The sequence below is a fragment of the Hyla sarda genome, unplaced genomic scaffold (genome assembly GCF_029499605.1).
Source record: "Hyla sarda isolate aHylSar1 unplaced genomic scaffold, aHylSar1.hap1 scaffold_747, whole genome shotgun sequence".
Lineage (NCBI taxonomy): Eukaryota > Metazoa > Chordata > Amphibia > Anura > Hylidae > Hyla > Hyla sarda.
The window spans coordinates 161,966-172,695 of NW_026610770.1; the positions used below are offsets into that span (position 1 = coordinate 161,966).

A 10,730-nucleotide genomic window follows, 5' to 3' on the forward strand; every position below is an offset into this window, starting at 1 on the left:
GTTTGATACCGTTTGGGGACAGCCAAGGAGGCATCTGCAGGCAACAAAGGTAGGTGTGTGCTTGTGTGTGTGTTTCCTATGCAGATCCTAAGCCCAGTGTCACATGCAAGTAGGAGGAGTAAGAAGGGTTCCTGGCAAATCCGGGTTATGGATTGCATTTAAAAAGGCCCCGTGGGAGTGCAATGGGCCCCTGTCTTGCTGCTTAGCAATAATGGTATGGGTTTAGGTTCTGCTGTGTGTACTGGTGGTTGACTGCCCCCCAGCCCAGAGTGTGCATGGAAAATTGTCTGGCAGCCTCCCTGACAGCAAGCAGTGATAGTGCCCATGAAGGGCACCTTGTTGGGCCCGCCCCTTTCACGGTTATCGCTTCTCGGCCTTTTGGCTAAGATCAAGTGTAGTATCTGTTCTTATCAGTTTAATATCTGATACGTCCCCTATCTGGGGACCATATATTAAATGGATTTTTGAGAACGGGGGCCGATTTCGAAGCTTGCTTCCGTCGCCCTATGCATTGACCCGATATGGCAGTATCTTCGGGTACAGTGCACCACCCCCTTACAGGGTTAAAAAGAAAGATTCCTACTTTCATTGCTACCTGCTTGCTGGCTAGCCAGCTAGCCAGCCCTGTGGGCCTTGCTGCTGCTGCAGCCAAAAAACAAAAGGTGGTGCTGCTGCTGCTTCTGCTGCTTCTGCTTCTGCTTGTGTCTGGCCGCTGTTGGAGCGTCCAGGCACAGGACTTCTGCTGCTGCTGACTAAATGGCCTCCTTAATTGGATCATTTGAGTAGCCAGCACACCTGTGCAGGTAGGGCATGACATGATAGGCAGCTGCCTTGATAGCGGGTGGGTGCTGAATGTTCCTAATTGACAAAATAAGATTAATGCTTATGAAGAAATATAAAATCTCATCCCTTCCCCAATATCGCGCCACACCCCTACCCCTTAATTCCCTGGTTGAACTTGATGGACATATGTCTTTTTTCGACCGTACTAACTATGTAACTATGTAACATAACATGGGGGGGGGGGGGTCTCCTGGCTGTTCACACAGGTGTGTCATTGCTGTACATTGACCATGCATTGCTTCTGTGGTATTGCAAAGGCAAAGACAAATGCTTCCAGCCATCCATTGCACTAATGGATTGGTCATCAGCTGGCTGTCTATGTCCCGCATCAATATAGACCAAAGTACAGAGGGTTAGGCTATGCTATTGTGCACCTACCTGATGCATCAGAAGGTGCGAGGCCCTTGCTAAATTCTGTGCACAGACTTTGAGATCTATACTTTAGACTGTATCTAAACCTGCTCCAACATGGACTGACATTCTGGCCTACTTTCAGCCGATGCGACTTGTCTGTCGCTGAACAGTCGCTTTTTATGTATTCAGCACCTATGTATAATGTTGTAAAAATGCTCTAGAAGCTAAAGTCGCAGAAATGTCACACATATTTGGCCTGCAACTTTCTGTGCGACAAATTCAGACAGGAAAAATCAGTATAAATCCTTAGAAAATTATCCCCCAGTGTCTCCATCTGCTGGCGGTATTGAATAAGCATTGCTGCACTGATGGGGTATGCATTAGACGAAAAAAAAGAAGAAAAAGAAGAATAATACGCCCAGAAAAGAGGCGAAAAGGAGAAAAACGTAAAAAAACGTGAAAAAAAAGTAAGAGGAAGAGAAGGGAAAAAAAGGTGGAAATGGGTTTAAAAGTGATTTCGGCGGAGAAATATATATATATATATATATATATATATATATATATATATATATATACGCGCACACACACACATATATATAAACGTATTCTCCGTTGAGATATTGCAGCCGCTGCTGTGTCCAGGCCCAGGAGCTTTAGCACTGTGCTGTGATGTCACTCAATACCACTGACATCACTAGGTGTAAACAACATCTCTCCTTTGCTGTGTATGTGACTATGGAGCTGTTTGGTGATGTCGTCTATTATGGCCTTCATAGAAGCAACAGGAGATTGTTGCATCCATCTAGAACCCTCAGAACTACAGTGCTATGATGTCACTCACTTCCACAGGCCTTGCAGAGTGTAAACAACAACAACCCAGCTTTGTTGTGTATGTAACCATAGGGATTTGTGATGTCACCTAGAACCTTCACAGCAGCGACAGCTTTATGAGGAGCATCAGCACTGCTCTGCCTGAGCAGAACCATCACCGCCATAGGTTGTCAAATAACCCGGGTTTAACCCACACAGGTAAGTCCAATGGGGTGCAGGCATGTCCTCTATGCTTACAGCTTCCCGTGGGTGTTGGTTTGATACCGTTTGGGGACAGCCAAGGAGGCATCTGCAGGCAACAAAGGTAGGTGTGTGCTTGTGTGTGTGTTTCCTATGCAGATCCTAAGCCCAGTGTCACATGCAAGTAGGAGGAGTAAGAAGGGTTCCTGGCAAATCCGGGTTATGGATTGCATTTAAAAAGGCCCCGTGGGAGTGCAATGGGCCCCTGTCTTGCTGCTTAGCAATAATGGTATGGGTTTAGGTTCTGCTGTGTGTACTGGTGGTTGACTGCCCCCCAGCCCAGAGTGTGCATGGAAAATTGTCTGGCAGCCTCCCTGACAGCAAGCAGTGATAGTGCCCATGAAGGGCACCTTGTTGGGCCCGCCCCTTTCACGGTTATCGCTTCTCGGCCTTTTGGCTAAGATCAAGTGTAGTATCTGTTCTTATCAGTTTAATATCTGATACGTCCCCTATCTGGGGACCATATATTAAATGGATTTTTGAGAACGGGGGCCGATTTCGAAGCTTGCTTCCGTCGCCCTATGCATTGACCCGATATGGCAGTATCTTCGGGTACAGTGCACCACCCCCTTACAGGGTTAAAAAGAAAGATTCCTACTTTCATTGCTACCTGCTTGCTGGCTAGCCAGCTAGCCAGCCCTGTGGGCCTTGCTGCTGCTGCAGCCAAAAAACAAAAGGTGGTGCTGCTGCTGCTTCTGCTGCTTCTGCTTCTGCTTGTGTCTGGCCGCTGTTGGAGCGTCCAGGCACAGGACTTCTGCTGCTGCTGACTAAATGGCCTCCTTAATTGGATCATTTGAGTAGCCAGCACACCTGTGCAGGTAGGGCATGACATGATAGGCAGCTGCCTTGATAGCGGGTGGGTGCTGAATGTTCCTAATTGACAAAATAAGATTAATGCTTATGAAGAAATATAAAATCTCATCCCTTCCCCAATATCGCGCCACACCCCTACCCCTTAATTCCCTGGTTGAACTTGATGGACATATGTCTTTTTTCGACCGTACTAACTATGTAACTATGTAACATAACATGGGGGGGGGGGGGGGTCTCCTGGCTGTTCACACAGGTGTGTCATTGCTGTACATTGACCATGCATTGCTTCTGTGGTATTGCAAAGGCAAAGACAAATGCTTCCAGCCATCCATTGCACTAATGGATTGGTCATCAGCTGGCTGTCTATGTCCCGCATCAATATAGACCAAAGTACAGAGGGTTAGGCTATGCTATTGTGCACCTACCTGATGCATCAGAAGGTGCGAGGCCCTTGCTAAATTCTGTGCACAGACTTTGAGATCTATACTTTAGACTGTATCTAAACCTGCTCCAACATGGACTGACATTCTGGCCTACTTTCAGCCGATGCGACTTGTCTGTCACTGAACAGTCGCTTTTTATGTATTCAGCACCTATGTATAATGTTGTAAAAATGCTCTAGAAGCTAAAGTCGCAGAAATGTCACACATATTTGGCCTGCAACTTTCTGTGCGACAAATTCAGACAGGAAAAATCAGTATAAATCCTTAGAAAATTATCCCCCAGTGTCTCCATCTGCTGGCGGTATTGAATAAGCATTGCTGCACTGATGGGGTATGCATTAGACGAAAAAAAAGAAGAAAAAGAAGAATAATACGCCCAGAAAAGAGGCGAAAAGGAGAAAAACGTAAAAAAACGTGAAAAAAAAGTAAGAGGAAGAGAAGGGAAAAAAAGGTGGAAATGGGTTTAAAAGTGATTTCGGCGGAGAAATATATATATATATATATATATATATATATATATATATATATATGCGCACACACACACATATATATAAACGTATTCTCCGTTGAGATATTGCAGCCGCTGCTGTGTCCAGGCCCAGGAGCCTTAGCACTGTGCTGTGATGTCACTCAATACCACTGACATCACTAGGTGTAAACAACATCTCTCCTTTGCTGTGTATGTGACTATGGAGCTGTTTGGTGATGTCGTCTATTATGGCCTTCATAGAAGCAACAGGAGATTGTTGCATCCATCTAGAACCCTCAGAACTACAGTGCTATGATGTCACTCACTTCCACAGGCCTTGCAGAGTGTAAACAACAACAACCCAGCTTTGTTGTGTATGTAACCATAGGGATTTGTGATGTCACCTAGAACCTTCACAGCAGCGACAGCTTTATGAGGAGCATCAGCACTGCTCTGCCTGAGCAGAACCATCACCGCCATAGGTTGTCAAATAACCCGGGTTTAACCCACACAGGTAAGTCCAATGGGGTGCAGGCATGTCCTCTATGCTTACAGCTTCCCGTGGGTGTTGGTTTGATACCGTTTGGGGACAGCCAAGGAGGCATCTGCAGGCAACAAAGGTAGGTGTGTGCTTGTGTGTGTGTTTCCTATGCAGATCCTAAGCCCAGTGTCACATGCAAGTAGGAGGAGTAAGAAGGGTTCCTGGCAAATCCGGGTTATGGATTGCATTTAAAAAGGCCCCGTGGGAGTGCAATGGGCCCCTGTCTTGCTGCTTAGCAATAATGGTATGGGTTTAGGTTCTGCTGTGTGTACTGGTGGTTGACTGCCCCCCAGCCCAGAGTGTGCATGGAAAATTGTCTGGCAGCCTCCCTGACAGCAAGCAGTGATAGTGCCCATGAAGGGCACCTTGTTGGGCCCGCCCCTTTCACGGTTATCGCTTCTCGGCCTTTTGGCTAAGATCAAGTGTAGTATCTGCTCACTTGGTCTGGCTGGAAGGTTCCTGGGGTACCCGTGCCTTGGCCTTGGGGGATCGCTCTACCTATTTGGTGGAGCTTCACCCCCTTGCTGCTTTTGGGGTTACGGCTTACTCCCCAGGAAACGAGAAGTGATCACCAGGCAGCCACTGGGTCGCCTGGTTGCAAACAGAGGACGGAAGAAGATCTCGGCAGCTGAACAGACATGGCGGATATACCTGAATATGCTCGGGTCAAAAATGCTGTTCGATTTATCGTGGAGGAGCAAGCCAGAGGAGAAAAGAATCTGGACTTCTTAATCGTGGAGATCTTGTTTGGTCTGTTCCAAGTGCCAAGAATGGAGATCTTGACAGTCATGGATTACCCTCGAAAGGGAGTCTATGATGTTACTTTCAACAGCAAGTCTTTCTACAGAAAATTTTTGGAAACCTTGGAGAAAACCCGGAATCATCCAAAGATGGAAGGCATAAAATTGGTTGAGCACTTTGTGGACAATACCAAGCTGTTCACAGTTAAGATGTACTCGCCATACACGAAAGAAAGTGACATCAAGCTCTTTTTGCAGGAATTTTGTGTGGAAGTAGAGGAAAGAGGTAAAGTCCTTAACCAACACCAGCTTTGGACAGGAAAATGGAAGTTCTTGTGCAGACTGAAAGAGGATGCGGGGGCGCCCGGAAGATTGTTGCTCCCACCAGCTCGGTTTAAAATAGGGAAGGACACAGGGGATTTATTTTTCCCAGAGATGGGAACTTTCTGCAAAAACTGCAAACAATACGGGCATGAAAGTTGTGGAAAGATAATATGTACCAAATGTCTAAAGGAAGGTCATGTCTTTTCTGAGTGTGGCCAAAGTAAGACCTGCAGGGCCTGTAAAAAGACTGGGCATTTCTTTAAAGACTGCCCGGAAAAATCTGAGGCTATGGAAGTTGGGGTGAAATTGAAGAGGAAGACAAAAGAAGAGAATATAGTTCCAGAGGCCAAAAAAGTTTCTGGCAAGAGCAAAGAAAAGTTGGACACAGGAAAAGAAATGGAAGAAGAAAGCGTAAGTGAGGCTTCTGAAGGGGAGCACACAGAGGAATTAAAGAAAATAATTCTCAGTGAGTATTTTTCTGGATATTTGGGTGAGGTGCTAGACCAAGCCCCAAAGGAAGAAAAAGAAATATTTGTTCAAGACCTAGTAAAATTTAAAATAAAAGTGAATACCCGGCTTGAAACTGTGAGGGGAAAAATAATGCAGTCCATGAAGCCTGATGTAAGGCGCTTCATGGCGACCTACCAAGTGTCACCATGGTTGGCAGTCCCTGTCAAAGAAGCTTTGAAGAGTGGAGCTCTTCAATTCGGTTTAATTGATTATTTGGCAGTTTTCGCATGGAGAAAGGGTTTCATTTTGGATTAAGGTTTATTTGAGTTATTCTTGTTAGTTGTTTTGTTGTTTTAATTTGTTTTATTCTGGAAATAAAAAAAAAAAAAAAAAGTTACCTGATGATGAGCACAAAAATCTAGTTCATATGAGATCTTAGAACTATGATTTAGTTCTGAGGGAAACTTAAAAAAAAAATCTGTTCTTATCAGTTCAATATCTGATACGTCCCCTATCTGGGGACCATATATTAAATGGATTTTTGAGAACGGGGGCCGATTTCGAAGCTTGCTTCCGTCGCCCTATGCATTGACCCGATATGGCAGTATCTTCGGGTACAGTGCACCACCACCTTACAGGGTTAAAAAGAAAGATTCCTACTTTCATTGCTACCTGCTTGCTGGCTAGCCAGCTAGCCAGCCCTGTGGGCCTTGCTGCTGCAGCAGCCAAAAAACAAAAGGTGGTGCTGCTGCTGCTTCTGCTGCTTCTGCTTCTGCTTGTGTCTGGCCGCTGTTGGAGCGTCCAGGCACAGGACTTCTGCTGCTGCTGACTAAATGGCCTCCTTAATTGGATCATTTGAGTAGCCAGCACACCTGTGCAGGTAGGGCATGACATGATAGGCAGCTGCCTTGATAGCGGGTGGGTGCTGAATGTTCCTAATTGACAAAATAAGATTAATGCTTATGAAGAAATATAAAATCTCATCCCTTCCCCAATATCGCGCCACACCCCTACCCCTTAATTCCCTGGTTGAACTTGATGGACATATGTCTTTTTTCGACCGTACTAACTATGTAACTATGTAACATAACATGGGGGGGGGGGGGGTCTCCTGGCTGTTCACACAGGTGTGTCATTGCTGTACATTGACCATGCATTGCTTCTGTGGTATTGCAAAGGCAAAGACAAATGCTTCCAGCCATCCATTGCACTAATGGATTGGTCATCAGCTGGCTGTCTATGTCCCGCATCAATATAGACCAAAGTACAGAGGGTTAGGCTATGCTATTGTGCACCTACCTGATGCATCAGAAGGTGCGAGGCCCTTGCTAAATTCTGTGCACAGACTTTGAGATCTATACTTTAGACTGTATCTAAACCTGCTCCAACATGGACTGACATTCTGGCCTACTTTCAGCCGATGCGACTTGTCTGTCGCTGAACAGTCGCTTTTTATGTATTCAGCACCTATGTATAATGTTGTAAAAATGCTCTAGAAGCTAAAGTCGCAGAAATGTCACACATATTTGGCCTGCAACTTTCTGTGCGACAAATTCAGACAGGAAAAATCAGTATAAATCCTTAGAAAATTATCCCCCAGTGTCTCCATCTGCTGGCGGTATTGAATAAGCATTGCTGCACTGATGGGGTATGCATTAGACGGAAAAAAGAAGAAAAAGAAGAATAATACGCCCAGAAAAGAGGCGAAAAGGAGAAAAACGTAAAAAAACGTGAAAAAAAAGTAAGAGGAAGAGAAGGGAAAAAAAGGTGGAAATGGGTTTAAAAGTGATTTCGGCGGAGAAATATATATATATATATATATATATATATATATATATATATACGCGCACACACACACATATATATAAACGTATTCTCCGTTGAGATATTGCAGCCGCTGCTGTGTCCAGGCCCAGGAGCTTTAGCACTGTGCTGTGATGTCACTCAATACCACTGACATCACTAGGTGTAAACAACATCTCTCCTTTGCTGTGTATGTGACTATGGAGCTGTTTGGTGATGTCGTCTATTATGGCCTTCATAGAAGCAACAGGAGATTGTTGCATCCATCTAGAACCCTCAGAACTACAGTGCTATGATGTCACTCACTTCCACAGGCCTTGCAGAGTGTAAACAACAACAACCCAGCTTTGTTGTGTATGTAACCATAGCGATTTGTGATGTCACCTAGAACCTTCACAGCAGCGACAGCTTTATGAGGAGCATCAGCACTGCTCTGCCTGAGCAGAACCATCACCGCCATAGGTTGTCAAATAACCCGGGTTTAACCCACACAGGTAAGTCCAATGGGGTGCAGGCATGTCCTCTATGCTTACAGCTTCCCGTGGGTGTTGGTTTGATACCGTTTGGGGACAGCCAAGGAGGCATCTGCAGGCAACAAAGGTAGGTGTGTGCTTGTGTGTGTGTTTCCTATGCAGATCCTAAGCCCAGTGTCACATGCAAGTAGGAGGAGTAAGAAGGGTTCCTGGCAAATCCGGGTTATGGATTGCATTTAAAAAGGCCCCGTGGGAGTGCAATGGGCCCCTGTCTTGCTGCTTAGCAATAATGGTATGGGTTTAGGTTCTGCTGTGTGTACTGGTGGTTGACTGCCCCCCAGCCCAGAGTGTGCATGGAAAATTGTCTGGCAGCCTCCCTGACAGCAAGCAGTGATAGTGCCCATGAAGGGCACCTTGTTGGGCCCGCCCCTTTCACGGTTATCGCTTCTCGGCCTTTTGGCTAAGATCAAGTGTAGTATCTGTTCTTATCAGTTTAATATCTGATACATCCCCTATCTGGGGACCATATATTAAATGGATTTTTGAGAACGGGGGCCGATTTCGAAGCTTGCTTCCGTCGCCCTATGCATTGACCCGATATGGCAGTATCTTCGGGTACAGTGCACCACCCCCTTACAGGGTTAAAAAGAAAGATTCCTACTTTCATTGCTACCTGCTTGCTGGCTAGCCAGCTAGCCAGCCCTGTGGGCCTTGCTGCTGCTGCAGCCAAAAAACAAAAGGTGGTGCTGCTGCTGCTTCTGCTGCTTCTGCTTCTGCTTGTGTCTGGCCGCTGTTGGAGCGTCCAGGCACAGGACTTCTGCTGCTGCTGACTAAATGGCCTCCTTAATTGGATCATTTGAGTAGCCAGCACACCTGTGCAGGTAGGGCATGACATGATAGGCAGCTGCCTTGATAGCGGGTGGGTGCTGAATGTTCCTAATTGACAAAATAAGATTAATGCTTAAGAAGAAATATAAAATCTCATCCCTTCCCCAATATCGCGCCACACCCCTACCCCTTAATTCCCTGGTTGAACTTGATGGACATATGTCTTTTTTCGACCGTACTAACTATGTAACTATGTAACATAACATGGGGGGGGGGGGGGTCTCCTGGCTGTTCACACAGGTGTGTCATTGCTGTACATTGACCATGCATTGCTTCTGTGGTATTGCAAAGGCAAAGACAAATGCTTCCAGCCATCCATTGCACTAATGGATTGGTCATCAGCTGGCTGTCTATGTCCCGCATCAATATAGACCAAAGTACAGAGGGTTAGGCTATGCTATTGTGCACCTACCTGATGCATCAGAAGGTGCGAGGCCCTTGCTAAATTCTGTGCACAGACTTTGAGATCTATACTTTAGACTGTATCTAAACCTGCTCCAACATGGACTGACATTCTGGCCTACTTTCAGCCGATGCGACTTGTCTGTCGCTGAACAGTCGCTTTTTATGTATTCAGCACCTATGTATAATGTTGTAAAAATGCTCTAGAAGCTAAAGTCGCAGAAATGTCACACATATTTGGCCTGCAACTTTCTGTGCGACAAATTCAGACAGGAAAAATCAGTATAAATCCTTAGAAAATTATCCCCCAGTGTCTCCATCTGCTGGCGGTATTGAATAAGCATTGCTGCACTGATGGGGTATGCATTAGACGAAAAAAAAGAAGAAAAAGAAGAATAATACGCCCAGAAAAGAGGCGAAAAGGAGAAAAACGTAAAAAAACGTGAAAAAAAAGTAAGAGGAAGAGAAGGGAAAAAAAGGTGGAAATGGGTTTAAAAGTGATTTCGGCGGAGAAATATATATATATATATATATATATATATATATATATATATATATATACGCGCACACACACACATATATATAAACGTATTCTCCGTTGAGATATTGCAGCCGCTGCTGTGTCCAGGCCCAGGAGCCTTAGCACTGTGCTGTGATGTCACTCAATACCACTGACATCACTAGGTGTAAACAACATCTCTCCTTTGCTGTGTATGTGACTATGGAGCTGTTTGGTGATGTCGTCTATTATGGCCTTCATAGAAGCAACAGGAGATTGTTGCATCCATCTAGAACCCTCAGAACTACAGTGCTATGATGTCACTCACTTCCACAGGCCTTGCAGAGTGTAAACAACAACAACCCAGCTTTGTTGTGTATGTAACCATAGGGATTTGTGATGTCACCTAGAACCTTCACAGCAGCGACAGCTTTATGAGGAGCATCAGCACTGCTCTGCCTGAGCAGAACCATCACCGCCATAGGTTGTCAAATAACCCGGGTTTAACCCACACAGGTAAGTCCAATGGGGTGCAGGCATGTCCTCTATGCTTACAGCTTCCCGTGGGTGTTGGTTTGATACCGTTTGGGGACAGCCAAGGAGGCATCTGCAGGCAA

The 10,730-nt window shown here is 45.5% G+C and overlaps 4 non-coding genes and 1 pseudogene across 4 annotated transcripts; all 5 read left to right on the forward strand.

Moving 5' to 3' along the window:
* Positions 1-362: 362 nt before the first annotated feature.
* LOC130345230 (U2 spliceosomal RNA) lies at positions 363-553 on the forward strand. The gene has a single exon (XR_008883971.1). It is a non-coding gene; the product is annotated as a U2 spliceosomal RNA (small nuclear RNA).
* A 2,092-nt stretch (positions 554-2,645) lies between these two features.
* On the forward strand, positions 2,646-2,836 carry LOC130345231 (U2 spliceosomal RNA). The gene has a single exon (XR_008883972.1). It is a non-coding gene; the product is annotated as a U2 spliceosomal RNA (small nuclear RNA).
* A 2,090-nt stretch (positions 2,837-4,926) lies between these two features.
* Positions 4,927-5,079, forward strand: LOC130345185 (U2 spliceosomal RNA; annotated as a pseudogene).
* Positions 5,080-6,496: 1,417 nt separating this feature from the next.
* On the forward strand, positions 6,497-6,678 carry LOC130345180 (U2 spliceosomal RNA). Its single transcript, XR_008883930.1, has one exon. It is a non-coding gene; the product is annotated as a U2 spliceosomal RNA (small nuclear RNA).
* Positions 6,679-8,764: 2,086 nt separating this feature from the next.
* On the forward strand, positions 8,765-8,955 carry LOC130345162 (U2 spliceosomal RNA). The gene has a single exon (XR_008883919.1). It is a non-coding gene; the product is annotated as a U2 spliceosomal RNA (small nuclear RNA).
* Positions 8,956-10,730: the final 1,775 nt, after the last annotated feature.